This window comes from Equus przewalskii, chromosome 7 (genome assembly GCF_037783145.1).
Source record: "Equus przewalskii isolate Varuska chromosome 7, EquPr2, whole genome shotgun sequence".
Classification (NCBI taxonomy): Eukaryota; Metazoa; Chordata; class Mammalia; order Perissodactyla; family Equidae; genus Equus; species Equus przewalskii.
The window spans coordinates 31,932,619-31,959,957 of NC_091837.1; positions in this window are offsets into that span (position 1 = coordinate 31,932,619).

Sequence of the window (27,339 nt, forward strand, 5' to 3'; positions counted from 1 at the left end):
TTGAACCACAGGTCAGCCTCACTCGAAGCATGTGTCAGCCACACTGGCACAACTTGCCTGCCATGCCTGAACCACGTGACAAGCATGCCACAAACACATGAGTCATGCTTCAGCAGTACCACAGCTGTGCATGTGCCACACATGAGCCATGTGTGAGCCATGCATCACAAAAGCCAGAATCATGTGTCAGATACATGGGAGCCAGTGCTTTGGCACACCTACATCATGTGTGAGCCATGGCTGAGCTATGCCTTAACCACTGGTGAAAGTGTCCTCTTTGATATGTGACCCATAAGAGTCGTGTGTCAGCCACGCCTGAATTACACCCGAACCATGTGTGAGCCATGCATGAACCACATGTGAGACACCCTTGAAGCACATCTAAACCACCTGTGAAACACACATGTTTGATGCTTGAATCGCACATGACCCGCAAAGGAGCCACACATGAAACACAGTGGAGCCATGCGTGAGCCACATGCCAGCCATGAGTGAGTATGCAGGAGCCATGTTTCAGCAACCTGTGAGTCACATGGGAGCCACACCAAGTGCCAGTCACACTTGAACCACAGGTCAGCCTCACTTGAAGCACGTGTGAGCCACACTGGCACAACTTGCCTGCCATGACTGAACCACGTGCCAACCATGCAACAAACACATGGGAACCATGCCTGAGCAACACCACAGCCGTGCATGAGCCACTCCTGAGCCATGTGTGAGCCAAGCATCACAAAAGCCTGAATCATGTGTCAGATACATGGGAGCCAGTACTTTGGCATGCCTGCATCACGTGTGAGCCATGGCTGAGCTATGCCTGAACCACGTGTGAAAGTGTCCTCTACCATTTGTGACCCAGACGAGTGGTGCATGAGCCACGCCTGAATTACAGCCAAACCATGTGTGAGCCATGCATGAACCACATGTGAGACACCCTTGAAGCACATCTGCACCACCTGTGAAACACACATGATCAATGCTTGAACCGCACATGAACCAGAGGGGAGCCACAGATGAAACGCAGCTGAGCCATGCGTGAGCCACGTGCCAGGCATGACTGAGTATGCGGGAACCAACTTTCAGCAACCCGTGAGTCACATGGGAGCCACACTGGTACGGCCTGTCACACACGCATGAAAACATGTCTGCCACACATGGATCCTGTGTGATGCATGCCTGAGTCACGTGTCAGCCATGACTGAGACATGTGTGAGCCACACCAGGGTCATGTTTCACACATGCCTGTGTCACATGTCAGCCACGCCTGAACCACCTGTCAGCCATGCGTGAACCCTGCACTAGCCACCCCTGACCACACCAAGGTCATGCATGAGACATGTGTGAACCACACCCAGGTGACATGTCATGCACGCCTGTGTCACATGGCCGCCTCATCTGAGTCATGTGTCAGCCACACCTGAATAAACTGTGAGCCACAACTGAGTCACGTCTCAGCAGTGCTGAAGTCACATGCAGGCCAGGCCTGAACCAAGTGCCAGTCACACTTGAAACACAGGTCAGCCTCACTCGAAGCACATGTCAGCCACACTGGCACAACTTGCCTGCCATGACTGAACCACATGCCAACCATGCCGCAAACACATGTGAGCCATGCCTGAGTGACACCACACACGTGCATGAGCCACTCCTGAGCCATGTGTGAGCCATGCATGACAAAAGCCTGTATCATGTGTCAGCCACATGGGAGCCAGTGCTGTGCCATGCCTGCATCACGTGTGAGCCATGGCTGAGCTATGCCTGAACCAAGAGTGAAAGTGTCCTCTACGATATGTGACTCACACGAGCCGGGTGTGAGCCAAGCCTGAATTACACCCAAACCATGTGTGAGCCATGCATGAACCACATGTGAGGCACCCTTGAAGCACATCTGAACCACCTGTGAAACACACATCATCGATGCTTGAACCACACAGAGCCACATATGAAACACAGCTGAGCCATGAGTGAGCCACATGCCAGCCATGACTGAGTATGCGGGAGCCATGTTTCAGCAACCTGTGATTCATGTGGGACCCACACCTGTACAGCATGTCACACATGTGTGAGCACACGTCTGCCACACATGGATCCTGAGTGATGAATGCCTGAGTCACGTGTCACCCTTGCCTGAGACATGTATGAGCCACACCAGACTCATGTTTCAGACATGTCTGAGTCACATGTCAGCCACGCCTGAACCCCCTGCCACGCACGAGTCAACCATGCAGCAGCCACCCCTGAACCACACGAAGGCCATGCATGAACCATGTGTGAACCACACCTGCATGACGTGTCAGGCACTCCTGTGTCACATGGCCACCTCACCAGAGTCACATGTCAGCCACACCAGAATAGCGTGTGAGCCATGCCTGAGTCCCATCTCACCCATGCCAAAGTCAAATGCCAGCCACGCCTGAACCAAGTGCCAGTCACACTTGAACCACTGGTCAGCCTCACTTGAAGCACATGTCAGCCACACTGGCACAACTTGCCTGCCATGCCTGAACCATGTGCCAATGACAACCATGCCACAAACACATGTGAGTCACGCTTCAGCAACACCACAAGTGTACATGTGCCACACCTGAGACATGTGTAAGCTATGCGTGACAAAAGCCGGAATCATGTGTCAGCTACATGGGAGCCAGTGCTGTGGCACACCTGCATCATGTGAGAGTCATGGCTGAGCTATGCCTGACCACGGGTGAAAGTGTCCTCTATGATATGTGAGCCTCAAGAGTAGTGTGTGAGCCACGCCTGAATTACACCCGAACCATGTGTGAGCCATGCAAGAACCACATGTGAGACACGCTTGAAGCGCATCTGAACCACATGTGAAAAACACATGTTCGATGTTGAATCGCACATGACGCACAAGGGAGCCACACATGAACCACAGCTGAGCCATGGGTTAACCACATTCCAGCCATGACTGAGTATGCAGGAGCCACGTTTCAGCAACCTATGAGTCACGTGGCAGCCACACCTGTACGGCCTGTCACACACGCATGACCACATATCTGCCACACATGTATCCTGTGCGATGAATGCCAGACTCACGAGTCAGCCATGCGTGAACCACGTGCCACCCATGCGTCAACACTGCAGCAGCCAAGCCTGAACCACATGAAGGCCATGCATGAACCATGTGTGAACCACACATGCGTGACATGTCACGCAAGCCTGTGTCACGTGGCTGCCTCACTTGAGTCACATGTCAGCCATGCCTACATAACGTGTGAACCATGCTGGAGTCACGGCTCAGCCGTGCATAAGTCTCATGCCAGCCAGGCCTGAACCAAGTGCCAGTCACACTTGAACCACAGGTCAGCCTCACTTGAAGCTCGTGTCAGCCACACTGGCACAACTTGCCTGCCATGCCTGAACCACGTGACAATCAACCACAAACATATGTGAGTCACGGTTGAGAAACCTCACAGGCGTGCATGTGCCACACCTGAGCCATGTGTGAGCCATGCATGAAACACAGCTGAGCCATGCATGAGCCACGTGCCAGTCGTGACTGAGTATGCAGGAGCCATGTTTCAGCAACCTGTGAGTCACGTGGCAGCCACACCTCTACGGCATGTCACACACGTGCAACCTCAAGTATGCCACACATGTATCCTGTACAATGCATGCCTAAGTCATGTGTCAGCGATGCCTGAGACATGTGTGAGCCACACCAGGGCCATGTTTCACTCATGCCTGCATCACATGTCAGCCACACCTGAACCACCTGCCACCCATGCGTCAACCCTGCAGCAGCCACCCCTGAACCACACGAAGGCCATGCAGGAACCATGTGTGAACCACACCTGCATGACGTGTCACTCAAGACTGTGTCACGTGGCCGCCTCACCTGAGTCACGTGTCAGCCACGCCTGAAAACGTGTTAGCCATTCCTGAGTAAAGTCTCAGCCATGACGAAGTCACGTGTCAGCCAGACATGAACCTAGAGCCAGTCACACCTGAACCACAGGTCAGCCTCACTTCAAGCACGTGTCAGCCACACTGGCACAACTTGCCGGCCATGCCTGAAGCACGTGCCAATGACAATCATGCCACAAACACATGTGAGTCATGCTTGAGCAACACCACAGGCGTGCATGTGCCAAACCTGAGCCATGTGTGAGCCATGTGTGACAAAAGCCTGAATCATGTTTCAGCCACATAGGAGCCAGTGCTGTGCCATGCCTGCATCACCATCACGTGTGAGCCATGGCTGAGCTCTGCCTGAACCACGTGTGAAAAAGTCCTCTACCATACGTGACCCAGAAGAGTTGTGCGTGAGCCCCGCCTGAAGTACAACCGAAGCATGTGTGAGCCATGCATGAATCACATGTGAGCCACCCTTGAAGCGCATCTGAACCTGTGTCAAACACACATGTTCGATGCTTGAACCGCACATACCCGCAAGGGAGCCACACATGAAACACAGCTGAGCCATGCGTGAGCCACGTGCAAGCCATGACTGAGTATTTGGGAGCCACCTTTCAGCAACCTGTGAGTCACCTGGGAGCCAAACCTGTACGGAATGTCACACATGCATGACCACATGTCTGCCACACATGTATCCTGTGTGATGAATGCCTGAGACATGTGTGAGGCACACCAGACTCATGTTTCACACATGCCTGAGTCACATGACTTCCATCACTGAACCACCTGCCACACATGCGTCAACCCTGCAGCAGCCACCCCTGAAACACACGAAGGCCATGCAGGAGTCATGTGTGAACCACAACTGCGTGACCTGTCACACAAGCCTGTGTCACCTGGCCACCTCACCTGAGTCACGTGTCAGCCACGCCAGCATAACATGTGAGCCACGCCTGAGTCACGGCTCAACCTTGCCTAACTCACATGCCAGCCAGGCCTGAACCAAGTGCCAGTCACACTTGAACCACAGGTCAGCCTCACTTGAAGCAAGTGTCAGCCACACTGGCACAACTTGCCTGCCATTCTTGAACCACGTGCCAACCATGCCACAAACACACGTGAGCCATGCCTGAGCAACACCCCAGCTGTGCATGAGCCACACATGAGCCGTGTGTGAAGTAAGCATGACAAAAGCATGAATCACGTGTCAGCCACATGGGAGCCAGTGCTGTGGCACGCCTGCATCACGTGAGAGCCATAGCTGAGCTATGACTGAACCACGGGTGAAAGTGTCCTGTACGATATGTGAGCCACACGGGTTGTGTGTGAGCCACGCCTGAATTACACATGACCCATGTGTGAGCCATGAGTGAAACACATGTGAGACACCCTTAAAGCACATTTGAACCACTAGTGAAACACACATGATTGATGGTTGAATAGCACATGACCCGCAAGGCAGCCACACATGAAACACAGCTGAGCCATGCATGAGCCACATGCCAGCTGTGACTGTGTATGCGGGAGCCAGGTTGCAGCAACCTGTGAGTCACGTGTCAGCCACGCCTGAAAACGTGTGAGCGACGCCTGAGTACAGTCTCAGCTGCACCGAAGTCAAGTGCCAGCCAGACCTGAACCTAGTGCCAGTCACACATGAACCACAGGTCTGCCTCACTTCAAGCACTTGTCAGCCACACGGGCACAACTTGCCTGCCATGCCTGAACCACGTGCCAACCATGCCACAAACACATGTGAGCCATGCCTGAGAAACACTTCAGCCATGCATGAGACACACCTGAGCCATGTGTGAGACAAGGATGACAAAAGCATGAATCACGTGTCAGCCACAAGTGAGCCAGTGCTGTGGCACGCCTGCATCAAGTGAGAGCCACTACTGAGCTATGCCTGAACCACGTGTGAAAGTGTCCTCTACCATATGTAACCCAGACGAGTCATGTCTGAGCCACGCCTTAATTACACCCAATGCATGTGTGAGTCATGCGTGAACCACATGTGAGACACCCTTGAAGCACATCTGAAACACCCATGAAACACACATGATCGATGCTTGAATCGCACATGACCTGCAAGGGAGGCACACATGAAACACAGCTGAGCCATCGGTGAGCCACATTCCAGCCATAACTGAGTATGCGGGAGCCACCTTTCAGCAACCTTTGAGTCATGTGCCAGTCACACCTGTACAGTATGTCACACTCGCATGACCACATGACTACCACACATGGATCCTGTGCGATGCATGCCTGAGTCACGTGTCAGCCATGCCTGAGACATGTGTGAGCCCCACCCGAGCCAGGTTTCACACATGCCTGAGTCACATGTCAGCCATGCCTGAACCACCCATGTGTCAACCCAGCAGCAGCCACCCCTGAACCACACGAAGGCCATGCAAGAACCGTGTGTGAACCACAAGTGTGTGACATGTGATGCAAGCCTGTGTCAAGTGGCCGCCTCACCTGAGTCACGTGTCAGCCACGCCTGAAAACGTATAAGCCACACCTGAGTCAAGTCTCAGCTGTGCCGAAGTCACGTTCCAGCCAGACCTGAACCTAGAGCCAGTCACACCTGAACCACCGGTCAGCCTCACTTGAAGCACGTGTCAGCCACACTGGCACAACTTGCCTGCCATGCCTGATCCACGTGACAACCATGCCACAAACACGTGTGAGTCACACTTGAGCAACACCACAGGCGTGTACTTGCCACACCTGAGCCTTGTGTGAGCGATGTGTGACATATGCCTGAATCTTGTGTCAGCCACATGGGAGCCAGTTCTGTGGCACGCCTGCATCACGTGTGAGCCATTGCTGAGCTCTGCCTGAACCACGTGTGAAAGTGTCCTATACCATATGTCAACCAGACGAGTTGTGTGTGAGCCACGCCTGAATTACACCCGAAGCATGTGTGAGCCATGCATGAACCACATGTGAGACACCCTTGAAGCGCATCTGAACCACCTGTGAAACACACATGTTCAATGCTTGAACCGCACATGACCCGCAAGGGAGCCACACATGAAACAGAGCTGAGCCATGGGTGAGCCACGTTCCAGCTGTGACTGAGTATGCGGGAGCCACGTTTCTGCAACCTGTGAGTCATGTGGCAGCCACACCTGTATGGCCTGTCACAAACGCATGACCACATGTCTGCCACACATGGATCCTGTGTGATGAATGCCTGAGTCACGTGTCAGCCATGACAGGGACATGTGTGAGCCACATCTGACTCATGTTTCACACATGCCTGAGTCACATGTCAGCCACGCCTGAACCACCTGCCACCCATGCGTGAACCCTGCACCAGCCACCCATGAACTACACGAAGGCATGAACCATGTGTGAGCCACACCAGAGTGAGCAGTCAGGCACGCCTGTGTCACGTGGTCACCTCACCTGAGGCATGTGTCAGCCACTCCTGAATAACATGTGAGGCGGCCTCATAACACAGGCATGCGTGACACATCACCTGGGTGTGGTTCACACATGGCTCATGCATGGCCTTCGTGTGGTTCAGAGTGGCTGGTGCCAGGTTCTGGCATGGGTGGCAGGTGGTTCAGGCTTGGCTGACATGTGACTCAGGCATGTGTGAAACATGACTCTGGCATGGCTCACACATGTCTCAGGCATGGCTGACATGTGAGTCAGGCATGCATCGCACAGGATCCATGTGTGGCAGACATGTGGTCATGTGTGTGTGACCTGCCGTACAGGTGTGGCTCCCACATGATTCACAGGTTGCTGAAACCTGGCTCCCACATACTCAGTCATGGCTGGCACGTGGCTCACGCGTGGCTCAGCTGTGTTTCATGTGTGGCTCACCTGTGGTTCATGTGCAGTTCAAGCATTGATCATGTGTGTTTCACAGGTGCTTCATATGTGCTTTAAGGGTGCCTCACATGTGGTTCATGCATGGCTCGGGTGTAATTCAGGCGTGGCTCACACTCGAATAGTGTGGGTCACCTATGGTAGAGGACACATTCACACTTGGTTCAGGCATAGCTCAGCCATGTCTCACACGTGATGCAGGCATGCCACAGCACGGGCTCCCATGTGGCTGACACATGATTCAGGCTTTTGTCACGCATGGCTCACACATGGCACAGGTGTGGCTCATGCACGGCCGAGGTGCTGCTAAGGCGTGGCTCACATGTGTTTGTGGCATGGTTGACACGTGGTTCTGGCATGGCAGGAATGTTGTGCCAGTGTTTCTGACACATGCTTCAAGTGAGGCTGACCTGTGGTTCAGGTGTGACTGGCACTTGGTTCATGCCTGGCTGGCACGTGACTTCGGCACTGCTGCATCCACCTTCATGGGCACTGCATTCTATGTCACAACATTCTGCATCCACCTTGTGGGACACTGAAACCACTGCATGGGAACTGCATCCACATTCAGGGAATTGTAGGGGGAACTTCAACCACTGCAGCATCACAGCATCCATATTCATTCGCCTTGCCTCCTGCATCACAACATACTGCATCCACATTGTGGGACACTGCCTCCACTGCATGACTACTGCATCCACATTCCCAGACAATGAGGGGGCACTGCAAGCACTGCAGGGACACTGCACACAGCTGAAGGGGCACTGCAGGTGCACTGCAAACACTGCAGGCTCACTGCATCCACCTTCGTGGGCACAACATCCTCCATCACAGCATACTGCATCCACCTTGAGGGACACTGCATCCACTGCATGACTACTAGATTAAAATTCCCGGACAATGTGGGGGGCACTGCAAGCACTGCAGGGACACTGCACCCACCTTCACGAGACCTGCATCATCCGTCATAACATACTGCATCCATGTTGTTGGCCACTGCATCCACTGCATGCACACTGCATCAAAATTCAGGGACAATGCTGGAGGCACTGCAAGTTTCCCTGCAGCATGCTGAAGTGGCAGTGCAGGAGCACTGCAATCACTGTGGGCTCACTGAATCCACGTTCGTCAGCACTGCCTCCTTGGTCACAACATACTGCATCCACCTTGTGGGACACTGCAACTACTGCATGGGAACTGCATCCACATTCCGGGAACTGTAGGGGGCTCAGCAACCACTGCAGGATCACCACATCCACTGTCATGGGCACTGCATCCTTCGTCACAACATACTGCATCCACCTTTGAGACACTGCATCCACTGCATGACCACCGCAACCACATTCCAGGACAATGCCAGGGGCATTGCAACCACTGCAGTGACACTGCATCCACCTTCTTAGGCACTGCATCATCGGTCATAACATGCTGCATCCACCTTGGGTCACACTGCAGATGCTGCATGGGCACTGCATCCACAGTCAGAGTCACTACGGGGGGAGCTGCAACCACTGAAGCAACACTTCATACAGCTGAAGTGGCACTGCAGATGCACTGAATTCACTGACGTTTCACTGCATCCACTGCATGTTCACAGCATGCACATTCAGGGACACTGCTGGGGGCACTGCAACTACGGCAGTGACACTGCATCCACCTTCGTGGGCACTGCATCCTCCGACACAACATACTGCATCTGACTTGTGGGAACCTGCATCCACTGAATGGGCACTGAATCCACATTGAGTGACACTGCAGGGAGCACTTCAATCAATGGATGATCACTGCATCCACCTTCATGGGCGCTGCATCCGCCGTCACAACCTTCTGCATACACCTTGTGGGATTCTGCATACAATGCATGGGCACTGCATCAACATTCAGGGCCAATGCAGGAGGCACTGCAACCACAGCAGTGACACTGCATCCACCTTCATGGGCACTGCATCATTGGTCATGACATGCTGCATCCACCTTGGGTCACACTGCAGATGCAGCATGGGCACTGCATCCACATTCAGGGACACTGCAGGGGGCTCTGCAACCACTGCAGCAACACTGCATACTGCTGAAGTGGCACTGCCGGCACACTGCCTTCACTGCAGTTTCACTGGATTCTCTGTATGTTCACAGAATGCACATTCAGGGACACTGCAGGTGCACTGCAAACACTGCAGGCTCACTGCATCCACCTTCGTGAGCACTGCATCCTCCATCACAACATACTGCAACCATCTTCAGTGACACTGCATCCACTGCATGGGCACTGTATCCACATTCAGGGACACAGAAGGTGGCCCTGCAGCCAGTTCATTTATACTGCATCCAGCTGATGTGGAAATGCAGTAGCACTGCAATCACTGCAGGATCACTGCATCCTCCTTCATGGGCACTGCATCCTCCATCACAACAGACTGCATCCACCTTGGGCGACACTGCATCTGCTGCATAGGCAGTGCATTCACATTCAGGGACACTGCAGGGGGACCTGCATCCACTGCAGGGACACTGAATCCACCATCATGGGCACTGCATTCTCTGTCACAACATACTACTTAAATCTTTAGGTACTATTCACAGACTGCATGGGCACTGCATCCTCCATCACAACATACTGCATCCACCTTGGGCGACACTGCATCTGCTGCTTGGGCAGTGCATTCACATTCAGGAAAACTGCAGGGGGCACTACAACCACTGCAGGATCACTGCATTCACCTTCATAGGCAATGCTTCTTCCGTCCCAACATTCTGCATACACCTTGTGTATTCTGCATCCACTGCATGGGCACTGCATCAACATTCAGGGCCAATGCAGGGGGCACTGCAACCACTGCAGGGACACTGCATCCAGATGAAGTGGCACTGCAGCTGCACAATGACTGCAGGATCACTGCCTCCTCCTTCATGGGCACTGCATTCTACTTCACAAAATATGGCGTCCACCTTGGGTCACATGGCAGAAGCTGCTTGGGCACTGAATCCACGTTCAGGGACACTGCACTGGGCTCTGCAACCATTGCAGCAACACTGCATCCAGCTGAAGTGGCACTGCAATCACTGCAGACTCACTGCATCTGCCTTCGTGGGCACTGCATCTTCCGTCATGACATACGCATCCACCTTGTGGGACACTGCATCCACTGCAAGGGCACTGCGTCCACATTCATGTAAACTGCAGGGGGCACTGCAACCATAGCAGGATCACTGCATCCACCTTCATGGGTACTGCATCTTATGTCACAACATTCTGCATACACCTTCTGGGATTCTGCATCCACTGCATGGGCACTGCATCCACATTCAGGTAAACTGCAGGGGTCACTGCAACCACTGCAGGGACACTGCATGCACCTTCATGGGCACTGCATCCTCCATACCAACATACTGCATCCACCTTGTGGTAACCTGCACCCACAGCATGGGCACTGCATCCACATTCAGGGACACTGCAAGGTTCACTGCAACAAACGGATGGTCACTGCATCCACCTTCATGAGCACTGCATTCTCTGTCACAACATACTACATAAAACTTTAGGTACTATGCAACCACTGCATGGGCACTGCATCCAATTCCAGGACAATGCAGGGGGCACTGCAAACACTGCAGGGACACTGCATCCACCGTCATGGGCACTGCATTCTCTCTCACAATGTACTGCATAAATCTTTAGGTACTATGCATCCACTGCATGGGCACTCATCCTCCGTCATAACATACTGCCTCTACCTTGTGGGACACTGCATCCACTGCATGGGCAATGCATCCACAATCAGGAACAATGCAGGTGGCACTGCAACTACCGCAGGGACAATGCATACACCTTCATGGGCACAGCATTATCCATCCTAACATACTGCATCCACCTTGTGGGACACTGCACACACTGCCTGCGCACTGCATCATAATTCAGGGACAATGCAGGGTGCATGGCAAACACTGCAGAGACACTCCATACAGCTGACAGGGCACTGCAGGTGCACTGCAATCACTACAGGATCACTGCATCCACGTTCGTGGGCACAGCATCCTCCATCACAACATACTTAATTTTCCTTCTGTGACACTGCAGCCACTGCATCGACCCTCCATCCACATTCAGGGACAGTGCAGGGGGCACTGCAAACACTGCACGGACAATGCATACAGCTGTAAGGGCACTGCAGGTGCACTGCAAACATGGCAGGCTCACTGTATCCACCTTTTTGAGCACTGCATCCTCTGACACAACATACTGAAACCACCTTCTCTGACACTGCATCCACTGCATAGGCACTGCATCCACATTCAGGGAAATGGAGGGAGCACTGCAATCACTGCAGCCACCTTCATGGGCACTACATCCTCCATCACAACATACTGCATCCACCTCGTGGGACAATGCATCCACTGCATGCGCACTGATTCCACATTCAGGGACAATGCAGGGGGCACTGCAAACCCTGCAGGGACACTACATACAGCTGATTTGGCATTACAGTCTCACTGCACTCACTGCAGACTCACTGCATCCTCAGTCGCAACTTACTGCATCCACCTTGTGGGACACTGCATCTACTGCATGGGAACTGCATCCACATTCAGGGAACTGGACAGGGCTCAGGAACCACTGCAGGATCACTGCATCCACTGTCATGGGCACAGCATCCTCTGTCACTACACACTGCATCCACCTTTGGGACACTGCATCCACTGCATGACTACTGCAACCACATTCCAGGACAATGCCGGGGGCACTGCAACGACTGCAGTGACACTGCATCCACCTTCGTGGGCACTGCATCCTCCATCACAACATACTGCATCCACCTTATGGGAACCTGAATCCTCTGCATGGGCACTGAATCCACATTGACCGACACTGCAGGGAGCACTGCAACCAATCAATGATCACTGCATCAACATTACTGGGCATTGCATCCTCCGCCACAATATTCTGCATACAACTTGAGGGATTCTGCATACAATGCGTGGGCACTGCATGAACATTCAGGGCCACTGAAGGGGGCACTGCAACCACAGCAGTGACACTGCATCAACATTCATGGGCACTGCGTCATCCATCCTAACATGCTGCACCCACCTTGGGTCGCTCTGCAGATGCAGCATGGGCACTGCATCCACATTTGGGGACACGGCAGGCAGCTCTGCATCCACTACAGCAACATTGCATACAACTGAAGTGGCACTGCAGGTGCACTGAAATCACTGAAGTTTCACTGCATCCACTGCATGTTCACAGCATGCACATTCAGGGACACTGCAGGGGGCACTGAAACCACTGCAGTGACACTGCATCCACCTTCGTGGGCACTGCATCCTCCGTCACAACATACTGCACCTGCCTTGTGGGAACCAGCATCCACTGCATCCAGATTCAGCGACACTGCAGGGAGCACTGCAACCAATTGATGATCACTGCATCAACTTTCATGGGCATTGCATCCTACGTCACTACCTTCTGCATACACCTTGAGAGATTCTGCATACAATGCATGGGCACTGCATCAACATTCAGGGCCAATGCAGGGGACACTGCAACCACAGCAGTGACACTGCATCCACCATCATGGGCAAGGCATCATCTGTCCTAACATGCTGCTCCCACCTTGGGTCACACTGCAGACGCAGCATGGGCACTGCATCCACATTCGGGGACACTGCAGGGGGCACTGCAACCACTACAAGGACAATACATCCAGCTGAGGGGCACTTCAGGCACATTGCAATCTCTTCAGGATCACTGCTTCCACGTTCATGGGCACTGCATCCTCTGTCACAACATACTGCATAAATCTTTAGGTACTATGCATCCAATGCATGGGCATTGCATCCAATTTTAGGACAATGCAGGGGCACTGCAACCACTGCAGTGACACTGCATCCACCTTCATGGGAACTGCATCATCGGTCATGACATGCTGCATCCACCTTGGGTCACACTGCAGACGCAGCATTGGCACTGCATCCACATTTGGAGACACTGGAGTGGGCTCTGCAACCACTGCAGCAAAACTGCATACAGCTGAAGTGGCACAGCCGGTGCACTGCATTCACTGAAGTTTCACTGCATCCACTGCATGTTCACTGCATCCACATTCAGGTAAACTGCAGGGATCACTGCAACCACGGCAGGATAACTGCATCCACCTTCATGGGCAAAGCATCTTCCGTCCCAACATTCTGCATACACCTTGTGTTATTCTGCATCCACTGCATGGGCACTGCATCAACATTCAGGGCCAATGCAGGGGGCACTTCAAGCACAGCAGGTACACTGAATCCCGATGAAGTGGCACTGCAGCTGCACTGCAATCACTGCAGGATCACTGCCTCCTCCTTCATGGACACTGCATCCTACTTCACAACATAATGCATCCACCTTGGGTCACACTGCAGACGCAGCATGGGCACTGCATCCACATTCAGGGACACTGCAGTGGGCTCTGCAACCACTGCAGCAACACTGCATCCAGCTGAATTGGCACTGCAGGTGAACTGTAATCACTGTATGTCCACTGCATCCAGTGCATGTTCACAGCGTCCACATTCAGGGACATTCCAGGATGCACTTCAACCACTGCAGGATCACTGCATCCTCCTTCATGGGCATTGCATTCTACTTCACAACATACTGCGTCCAACTTGGGTTACACGGCAGAAGCTGCATGGGCACTGACTCCACGTTGAGGGACAAGGCAGTGGGCTCTGCAACCACTGCAGCAACACTGCATCCAGCTGAAGTGGCACTGCAGGCGCACTGCAATCACTGCAGGCTCACTGCATCCACCTTCATGTGCACTGCGTCCTCCATTACAACATACTGCATCCACCTTGTGGGACACTGCATCCACTGCATGGGCACTGCATCCACATTCAGGGACAAGGCAGTGGGCTCTGCAACCACTGCAGGAACACTGCATCCAGCTGAAGTGTCACTGCAGGCACACTGCAATCACTGAAGTTTCACTGCATCCGCTGCATGTTCACAGCATGCACATTCAGGGACACTGCAGGGGGCACTGCAAAATTTTCCAGATCACTGCATCCACCTTCATGTGCACTGCATCCTCCGTCACAACGTACAGAATCCACCTTGTGGGACACTGAATCCACTGCATGTGCACTGCATCCACATTCAGGGACAATGCAGGGGACACTGCAACAACTACAGGGACAATACATCCAGCTGAAGTGGCACTTCAGGTGCAGTGCAATTTCTGCAGGATCACTGCATCCACCTTCAAGGGCACTGCATCCTCTGTAACCACATAATGCATCCATGTTGTGGGACACTGCAACTACTGCATGGGCACTGCATCCACATTCAGGGAACTGTAGGGGGCACTGCAACCACTGCAGCATCACAGCAGCCACCTTCGTGGGCACTGCATCCTCCATCACAACATACTGCATCCACCTTGTGGGACACTGCACCCACTGAATGCTGCATACATATTCCCGGACAAGGCAGGTGGCACTGCAATCACTACAGGATCACTGCATCCACCTACATGAGCACTGCATCATTGGTCATAACATACTGCATCCACCTTGTGGGACACTGCATCCGATGCATCGGCACTGATTCCACATTCAGGGACAATGCCGGGGGCACTGCAAACCCTGCAGGGACACTACATACAGCTGAAGTGGCACTACAGTCTCACTGCAATCACTGCAGGCTCACTGCAACCACGCTCGTCAGTACTGCATCCTCGGTCGCAACATACTGCATCCACCTTGTAGGACACTGCGTCTACTGCATGGGAACTGCATCCACATTCAGGGAACTGTTGGGGGCTCAGCAACCACTGCAGGATCACCGCATCCACCGTCATGGACACTGCATCCTTCGTCACAACATACTGCATCCACCTTTGGGAAACTGCATCCACTGCATGACCACCGCAACCACATTCCAGGACAATGCCAGGGTCGCTGCAACAACTGCAGGGACACTGATGCACCTTCATGGGCACTGCATCCTCCATCACAACCTACTGCATCCGCCTTGTGGGAACCTGCACCCACTGCATGGGAACTGCATCCATATTCAGGGACACTGCAGGTTGCACTGCAACCAATGGATGATCACTACATCTACATTCATGGGCACTGCATCCTCTGTCACAACATACTGCATAAATCTTTAGGTACTATGCATCCACTGCATGGGCCCTGCATCCTCCATCATAACATACTGCATCTACCTTCTGTAACACTGCATCCACTGCATGGGCAATGCATCCACATTCAGGGACACAGAAGTGGGCCCTGGAACCAGTGCATTTACACTGCATACAGCTGATGTGGAAATGCAGGCGCATTGCAATCACTGCATGGTCACTGCATCCACGTTCGTGAGCACAGCATCCTCCGTCACAACATACTTTATTTTCCTTCTGTGACACTGCAGCCACTGCATCGACTCTGCATCCACATTCAGGGACGTGCAGGGGGCACTGCAACCACTGCAGGGAAATTGCAGCAAGCTGAAGTGGCAGTGCAGATGCACTGAAATCACTGCAGGATCACTGCATCCACCTTCATGAGCACTGCATCATCGGTCATAACATACTGCATCCACCTTGTGGGACAATGCATACACTGCATAGCCACTGACTCCACATTCAGGGACAATGCAGGGGGCACTGCAAACCCTGCAGGGACACTGCATACAGCTGAAGTGGCACTACAGTCTCACTGCAATCACTGCAGTCTCACTGCATCCACATTCATCGGCACTGCATCCTCGGTCGCAACATACTGCATCCACCTTGTGGGACACTGCATCTACTGCATGGGAACTACATCCACATTCAGGGAACTGTAGGGGGCTCAGCAACCACTGCAGGACACCGCATCCACCGTCATGGGCACTGAATCCTCCGTCACAACATACTGCATCCACATTTGGGAAACTGCATCCACTGCATGACCACCACAACCATACTCCAGGACAATGCCAGGGGCACTGCAACCACTGCAGTGACACTGCATCCACCCTCATGGACACTGCATCATTGGTCATAAGATGCTGCATCCACCTTGGGTCACACTGCAGATGCTGCATGGGCACTGCATCCACATTTGGAGACACTGTAGGGGGCTCTGCCACCACAGCAGCAACACTGCATAGAGCTGAAGTGACACTGCAGGTGCACTGAATTCACTAAAGTGTCACTGCATCCACTGCGTGTTCACAGCATGCACATTCTGGGACACTGCAGGGGGGCACTGCAACCACTGCAGTATCATTGCATCCACCTTCGGGGGACTGCATTATCGGTCACAACATGCTGCAACCATCTTCTGTGACACTGCATCCACTGCATGGGCACTGCATCCACATTCAGGGACACAGAAGTGGGCCCTGCAACCAGTGCATTTACACTGCATCCAGCTGAGGTGGAAATGCAGGTGCACTGCAATCACTGCAGGATCACTGCATCCTCCTTCATGGGCACTGCATCCTCCATCACAATATACTGCATCCACCTTGGGAGACACTGCGTCTGCTGCATCGGCAGTGCTTTCACATTCAGGGACACAGCTGGGGGCTCTGCCACCCCAGCAGCAATGCTGCATCAATATTAAGTAGCAATGCAGGCTCAATGCAATCACTGACGTTTCACTGCATCCACTGCATGTTCACTGCATCCACATTCAGGTAAATTGCAGGGGGCACTGCAACCACTGCAGGATCACAGCATCCACCTTCATGGGCACTGCATCTTCCGTCCCAACATTCTGCATACACCTTGTGTTATTCTGCATCCACTGCATCGGCACTTCATCCACATTCGGGGCAAATGCAGGGGGCACTGCAAGCACTGCAGGGACACTGCATCCCGATGAAGTGGCACTGCAGCTGCACTGCAATCACTGCTGGATCACTGCATCCTCCTTCATGGGCACTGCATCCTACTTCACAACATAATGCGTCCACCTTGGGTCACACTGCAGATGCTGCATGGGCACTGCATCCACATACAGGGACACATCAGTGGTCTCTGCAACCACTGTCGATTCACTTCATCCACCTTCCTGGGCACTGCATCCTGCATCACAACATACAGCATGCACCTTGTGCGACACTGCATCCACTGCATTTGCACTGCATCCACATTCAGGGACAATGCTGGGGGCATGGCAACCACGACAGGGACATTACATGAAGCTGAAGCGGCACTTCAGGTGCAGTGCAACCTCTGCAGGATCACTGCATCCACCTTCATTGTAATTGCATCCTCTGGCACAACATAATGCATCCACCTTGTGGGACACTGCAACTATGGCCTGGTCTCTGCATCCACATTCAGGGAACTGTAGGGGGCACTGCAACCATGGCAGTATCACTGCAGCCACCTTGACAGGCACTGCATCTTCCATCACAACATTCTGCATACACCTTATGGGACAATGCATCTACTGCATGGGCACTAAATCCACATTCAGGGAGAATGCAGGGAGCACTGCAAACCCTGCAGGGACACCACATACAGCTGAAGTGGCACTACAGTCTCACTGCTGTCACTGCAGGCTCACTGCATCCACGTTCATTGGCACTGCATCCTCGGTCGCAACATACTGCATCCACCTTGTGGGACACTGCATCTACTGCATGGGAACTGCATCCACATTCAGATAACTGTAGGGGGCTCAGCAACCACAGGAGGATCACCACATCCACCGTCATGGGCACTGCATGCTCCATCACGACATACTGCATCCACCTTTGGGACACTGCATCCACTGCATGACCACTGCAACCACATTTGAGGACAATGCCAGGGGCACTGCAACCACTGCAGTGACACTGCATCCATGTTCCTGGGCACAGCATCCTCAGTCACAACATACTTAATTTTCCTTCTGTGACACTGCAGCACCTGCATCAGCTCTGCATCTACATTCAGGGACAGTGAGGGGGCACGGCAAACACTGCACGGACAATGCATACAGCTGAAAGGGCACTGCAAGTACACTGCAATGTCTGCAGGCTCACTGCAACCACGTTCGTGGGCACAGCGTGATCCATCACAACATATTGCATCCACCTTGTGGGACACTGCATCCACTGCACGTTCACTGCGTCCACATTCAGGGACACTGCAACCACAGAAGGATCACTGCATCCACCTTCATGGGCACTGCATCATCGGTCATAACATGCTGCATCCACCTGTGGGAACCTGCACCCACTGCATGGGCACTGCACCCACATTCGGAGACACTGCAGGGGGATCTGCAACCACAGCGGCAACACTGCATACAGCTGAAGTGGCACTGCAGGCACACTGAATTCACTGAAGTTTCACTGCATCCACTGCATGTTCACAGAATGCACATTCAGGGACACTGCTGGGGGCACTGCAACCACTGCAGTGACACTGCATCCAGCTTCGTGGGCACTGGATCCTCCATCACAACATACTGCATCCGGCTTGTGGGACACTGAATCCACTGCATGGGCACTCCATCCACATTCAGGGACCCTGCAGGCGGCTCTGTAGCCACTGCAGCAACACTGCATCCAGCTGAAGTGTCACTGAATTCACACTGCAATCACTGAAGTTTCACTGCATCCACTCCATGTTCACAGCATCCACATTCAGGGACACTGCATGGTGCACTGCAACCACTGGCGGATCACTGCAGCCACCTTCATTTGCACTGCATCCTCCATCACAACATACAGAATCCACCTTGTGGGACACTGAATCCACTGCATGTGCACTGCATCCACATTCAGGGACAATGCAGGAGGCACTGCAACGACCACAGGGACAATACATCCAGCTGAAGTGGCACTTCAGGCGCAGTGCAATGTATTCAGGATCACTGCATCCACCTTCATGGGCACTGCATCCTCTGTCACAACATACTGCATAAATCTTTAGGCACTCTGCATCCACTGCATGGGCACTGCATCCTCCATCATAACATACTGCATCTACCTTGTGGGACACTGCATCCACTGCATGGGCACTGCATCCACAATCAGGAACAATGCAGGTGGCACTGCAACCACTGCAGGGACAATGCATCCACCTTCATGGGCACAGCATCATCCATCATAACATACTGCATCCACCTTGTGGGACACTGCATCCACTGCCTGTGCACTGCATCAACATTCAGGGACAATGCAGGGGGCACTGCAAGCACTGCAGGGATAGTTCATACAGCTGACAGGGCACTGCAGACGCACTGCTGTCACTACAGGCACACTGCATCCACGTTCGTGGGCACAGCTTCCTCCATCACAACATACTTAATTTTCCTTCTGTGACACTGCAGCCACTGCATCAAAATTGCATCCACTTTGAGGGACAGTGCTGGGGGCACTGAAAACACTGCACGGACAATGCATACAGCTGCAAGGGCACTGCAGGCGCATTGCAAACACTTCAGGCTCACTGAATCCAACTTCGTGAGCACTGCATCCTCCGTCACAACACACTGCATCCACTGCATGGGGTCTGCATCGACATTCAGGGCCACAGAAGGGGGTACGTGCAACCAGTGCATTTACACTGCATCCAGCTGAGGTGGAAATGCAGGCGCACGGCAATCACCGCAGGATCACTGCATCGTTCTTCATGGGCACTGCATCCTATATCACAACATACTGCATCCACCTTGGGCTACACTGCATCTGCTGCATGTGCATTGCATGCACATTCAGGGACGCTGCAGGGGGCACTGCAACCACTACAGGAACAATACACCTAGCTGAAGTGGCACTTCAGGCACAGTGCAATCTCTGCAGGATCACTGCATCCACCTTCAAGGGAGCTGCATCCTCTGTCACAACATACTGCATGCACCTTGTGGGACACTGCAACTACTGCATGGGCACTGCATCCACATTCATGGAACTGTAGGTGGCACTGCAACCACTGCAGCATCACTGCAGCCACCTTCGTGGGCACTGCTTCCTCCATCCAAACATACTGCATCCACCTTGTGGGACACTGCACCCACTGAATGACTACTTCATCCACATTCCTGGACAATGCAGGGGTGCCCTTCAAGCACTGCAGGGACACTGCATTCACCTTCATGAGAACTACATCATCCGTCATAACATACTGCATCCACCTTGTGGAACACTGCATCCACTGCATGCGCACTGCATCAACATTCAGGGACAATGCAGAAAGCACTGCAACCACTGCAGGGAAACTGCAACAAGCTGAAGTGTCAGTGCAGGTGCCCTGCAATCACTGCAGGATCACTGCATCCACCTTCATGAGCACTGCATCATCGCTCATAACATAATGCTTCCACCTTGTGGGCCAATGCATCCACTGCATGGGCACTGAATCCACATTCATGGACAATGCAGGGGGCATAGGAAACCCTGCAGGGACGCTACATCCAGCTGAAGTGGCACTTCAGGTGCAGTGCAATCTCTGCAGGATCACAGCATCCACCTTCATGGGCACTGCATCCTCTGTCACAACATACTTCATCCATCTTGTGGGACACTGTAACTACTGCATGAGCACTGCATCCACATTCAGGGAACTGTATGGGGTGCTGGAATCACTGCAGCATCACTGCATACACCTTCTTGGGCACTGCATGATCAGTCATAACATGCTGCATCCTCCTTGCGTCACACTGCAGACACTGCATGGGCACTGCATCCACATTTGGTGACACTGCATAGGGCTCTGAAACCACTGCGGCAACACTGCATACAGCTGAAGTGGCACTGCAGGCACACTGCATTCTCAGAACTTTCAGTGCATCCACGGCATGTTCACAGCTAGAACATTCAGGGAAACTGCAGGGGACACTGTAACCACTGCAGTGACACTGCATCCTCCATCACAACATACTGCATCTGCCTTGTGGGAACCTGCATCCACTGCATGGGCACTGCATCCACGTTCAGGGACACTGCAGAGTGCACTGCAACCAATGGATGATCACCACATCCACCTTCATGGGCACTGCATCCTCCGTCACAACCTTCTGCATACACCATGTGGGATTCTGGGATTCTGCATACAATGCATGGGCACTGAATCAACATTCAGGGCCAATGCAGGGGGCACTGCAACCACTGCAGTGACACTGCATCCAACTTCATGGGCACTGCATCATCTGTCATAACATACTGCATCCACCTTGGGTCACACTGCAGCTGCAGCATGGGTACTGCATCCCGATTCGGGGACACTGCAACCACTGCAGCAACACTGCATACAGTTGAAGTGGCACTGCAGGTGCAGTGCATTCACAGCAGTTTCACTGCATCCACTGTAAGTTCACAACATGCACATTCAGGGACACTGCAGGGGGCACTGCAACCACTGCAGTGACACTGCATCCACCATCTTGTGCACTGCACACTCGGTCACCACATACTGCATCCACCTTGTGGGACAATGCATCCACTGCATGTGTACTGCATCCACATTCAGGGCCAATGCAAGGGGCACTGAAACCACTGCAGGGACACTGCATCCCAATGCTGTGGCACTGCAGCTGCACTGCACTCACTGCAGGATCACCTCATCCTCCTTCATGGGCACTGCATTCTGCTTCACAACATAATGCATCCACCTTGGGTCACACAGCAGATGCTGCATGGGCACTGCATCCACGATCATGGACACTGCAGTGGGCTCTGCAATCACTGCAGGCTCACTGCATCCACCTTCATGGGCACTGCGTCCTCTGTCACAACGTACTGCATCCACCTTGTGGGACACTGCAACTACTGCATGGTCTCTGCATCCACATTCAGGGAACTGTAGGGGGCACTGCAACCTCTGCAGTGAGACTGCATCCACCTTCATGGGCACTGCATCCTCCGTCACAACATACTGCATCCACCTTGTGGGACACTGCATCCACTGCATGACTACTACATCCACATTCCTGGACAATGCGGGCATCATTGCAAGCACCCCAGGGACACTGCATCCATCTTCGTGAGAACTGCCTCATCCGTAATAACATACTGCATCCACCTTGTGGGACACTGCATCCACTGCACGACTACTGCACCCACATTCCTGGACAATGCGGGTGGCATTGAAAGTACTGCAGGGACACTGCCTCCACTTTCATGGGAACTGCATCATCGGTCATAACATGCTGCATCCACCTTGGGTCTCATGGCAGATGCTGCGTTGGCACTGCCTCCACATTCAGGGACACTGCAGAGGGCTCTGCAACCACTGCAGCAACACTGCATCCAGCTTAATTGGCACAGCAGGTGCAGTGCAATCACTATATGTTCACTGCATCCACTGCTTGTTCACAGCATCCACATTCAGGGACACTGCAACCACTGCAGGATCACAGCTTCCTCCTACATGTGCACTGCATTCTACTTCACAACATACTGTGTACACCTTAGGTCACACGGCAGAAGCTGCATGGGCACTGCATCCACGTTCAGGGACACTGCAGTGGGTTCTGCAACCACTGCAGCAACACTGCATCCAGCTGCAGTGGCACTGCAGGGGAACTGAAATGACTGCAGGATCACTGCAACCACCTTCATGGGCAGTGCATCCTCTGTCACAACATACTGCATCCACCTTGTGCGACACTGCAACTACTGCAGGGTCTTGGCATCCACATTCAGCGAACTGTAGGGGACACTGCAATCACTGCAGCCACCTTCATGGGCACTGCATCCTACATCACAACATACTGCATCCACGTTTTGGGAGACTGCATCCACTGCATGACTACTGCATCCACATTCCTGGACAATGCAGGGGGCACTGCAAGCACTCCAGGGACACTGCATCCACCTTCATGAGAACTGCCTCATCCGTCATGACATACTGCATCCACCTTGTGTGACACTGCATCCACTGCACGACTACGGCATCCACATTCCCTGACAAGGCAGGGGGCATGGCAAGCACTGCAGGGACACTGCCTCCACTATAATGGGCACTGCATCATCGGTCATAACATGCTGCATCCACCTTGGGTCACACTGCAGACGCTGCATTGGCACTGCATCCACATTCAGGGACACTGCAGGGGGCTCTGCAACCACTGCGGCAACACTGCATACAGCTGAAGTGGCACAGGAGGCACACTGCATTCACTGAAATTTCACTGCACCCACTGCATGTTCACAGCATGCACTTTCAGGGACACTGCATGGGGCACTGCAACCAAAGCAGTGACACTGCATCCACCTTCATGGTCACTGCATCATCGGTCATAACATGCTGCATCCATGTGGCTTCACACTGCCAACGCTGTTGGGGCACTTCATCCACTTTCGGTGTCACTGCAGGGGGCTTTGCAACCACTGCAGCAACACTGCATACAGCTGACAGAGCACTACAGGCACTCTGCAATGACTACAGGCTCACTGCATCCACGTTCATGGGCACAGCATCCTCCGTCACAACATACTTAATTTTCCTTCTGTGACACTACAGCCACTGCATTGACACTGCATCCACATTCAGGGACCGTGCAGGGGGCACTGCAAACACTGCACAGACAATGCATGCAGCTGAAAGGTCACTGCAGGTGCACTGCAAACACTGAAGGCTCACTGTATCCACATTCGTGAGCACTGCATCCTCCCTCACAACATATGCAACCACCTTCGGTGACACTGCATCCACTGCATGGGCACTGCATCCACATTCAGGGACACAGAAGGGGGCCCTGCAACCAGTGCATTTACACTGCATCCAGCTGAGGTGGAAATGCAGGTGCACTGCAATCACTGCAGGATCACTGCATCCTCCTTCATGGGCACTGCATCCTTTGTCACAACATACTTAATTTTCCTTCTGTGACACTGCAGCCACTGCATCGACACTGCATCCACATTCAGGGACAGTGCAGGGGACACTGCAAACACTGCACGGACAATGCATATGTCTGAAAGGGCACTGCAGGTGCACTGCAAACACTGCAGGCTCACTGTATCCACCTTCGTGAGAACTGCATCCTCCATCACAACATATTGCAACCACCTTCTGTGACGTGGCATCCACTGCATGGGCACTGCATCCCCATTCAGGAACAATGCAGGTTGCACTGCAACCACTGCAGGGACAATGCATCCACCTTCAATGGCACAGCATCCTGAGTCATAACATACTACATCCACCTTGTGGGACACCTCATCCAGTGCATGCGCACTGCATCAACATTCAGGGACAATGCAGGTGGCATTGCAACCACTGTAGGGACACTGCATACAGCTGAAGTGGCACTGCAGTCTCACTGAAATCACTGCAGGATCACTGCATCCACATTCATGGGCATTGCACTGACAATGCATACAGCTAAAAGGCACTGCAGGTGTACTGCAAACAATGCAGGCTCACTGTATCCACCTTTGTGAGCACTGCATCCTCCGTCACAACATACTGCAACCACCTTCTGTGATGCGGCATCCACTGCATGGGCACTGCATCGACATTCAGGGCCACAGAAGGGGGCACTGCAACCAGTGCATTTACACTGCATCCAGCTGATGTGGAAATGCAGGCGCACTGCAATCACGGGAGGATCACTACATCCTCATCATGGGCACTGCATCCTCCATCACAACATACTGCATCCATCTTGGGCGACACTGGCTCTGCTGCATAGGCAGTGCATTCAAATTCAGGGATGCTGCAGGGGGCTCTGCAACCACAGCAGTAACACTGCATCAAGGTGAAGTGGCAATGCAGGTGCGCAGCAATCACTGTAGTTTCACTGCATCCACTGCATGTTCACTGCATCCACATTCAGGGACAATGCAGGTGGCACTGCCACCACTGCAGTGACAGTACACCCATGTTCTTTGGCACAGCCTCCTCCGTCACAACATACTTAATTTTCCTTCTGTGACACTGCAGCCACTACATCGACACGGCATCCACATTCAGGGACAGTGCAGGGGGCACTGCAAACACTGCACAGACAATGCATATGGCTGAAAGGGCACTGCAGGTGCACTGCAAACACTGCAGCCTCACTGTATCCATCTTCGTGAACACTGCATCCTCTGTCACAACATACTGCAACCACCTTCTGTGCCACTGCATCCACTGCATGGGCACTGCATCCACATTCAGGGACACAGAAAGGGGCCCTGCAACCAGTGAATTTACACTGCATCCAGTTGAGGTGGAAATGCAGGCGCACTGCAATCACTGCAGGATCACTGCATCCTCCTTCATGGGCACTGCAGCCTCCATTGCAACATACTGCATCAACCTTGGGCGACACTGCATTGGCTGCATGGGCAGTGCATTCACATTCAGGGACGCTGCAGGGGGCTCTGCAAGCACAGCAGCAACACTGCATCAAGATGAAGTGACAATGCAGGTGCACTGAAATCACTGAAGTTTCACTGCATCCACTGCATGTCCACTGCATCCACATTCAGGTAAACTGCAGGGTTCACTGCAACGACTGCAAGATGACTGCATCCACCTTCATGGGCACTGCATCTTCCATCCCCACATTCTGCATACACCTTGTGGGATTCTGCATCAACTGCCTGGGCACTGCATCCACATTCAGGGACACTGCAGTGAGCTCTGCAACCACTGGAGCAGCACTGCATCCAGCTGAATTGGCACAGCAGGTGCAGTGCAATCACTGTATGTTCACTGCATCCACTGCTTGTTCACAGCATCCACATTCAGGGACACTGCAGGGTGCACTGCAACCACTGCAGGATCACTGCTTCCTCCTACATGGGCACTGCATTCTACTTCACAACATACTGCGTCCAACTTCGGTCACCCGGCAGAAGCTGCATGGGCACTGCATACACGTTCAGGGACACTGCAGTGGGCTCTGCAACCACTGCAGCAACACTGCATCCAGCTGAAGTGGCACTGCAGGGGCACTGAAATGACTGCAGGCTCACTGCAACCACCTTCATGGGCACTGTGTCCTCTGTCACAACATACAGCATCCACCTTGTGGGACACTGCAACTACTGCAGGGTCTCTGCATCCACATTCAGGGAACTGTAGGGGCACTGCAACCACTGCAGCATCACTGCACCCACCTTCATGGGCACTGCATCCTCCGTCACAACATACTGCATCCACGTTTTGGGACACTGCATCCACTGCATGGCCACTGCATCCACATTCAGGGACACTGCAGGGGGCACTGCAAACACTTCACAGACAATGCATAGAGCTGTAAGTGCACTGCAGGCACACTGCAATCACTGCAGGCTCACTGCCTCCACGTTCGTGGGCACTGCATCCTCAGTTCAACATACTGCACCAACCTTGTGGGACACTGCATCCACTGCATGACTACTGCATCCACATTCCTGGACAATATGGGGGGCACTGCAAGCACACCAGGGACACTGCATCCACCTATAGGAGAACTGCCTCATCCGTCATAACATACTGCATCCACCTTGTGGGACAGTGCATCCACTGCACGACTACTGCTTCCACATTCCTGGACAATGAGGGTGGGATTGCAAGCACTGCAGGGACACTGCCTCCACTTTCATAGCACTGCATCATCGGTCATAACATGCTGCATCCACCTTGGGTCACACTGCAAAGACGCTGCTTTGGCACTGCATCCACATTCTGGGACAGTGCAGGAGGCTCTGAAACGACT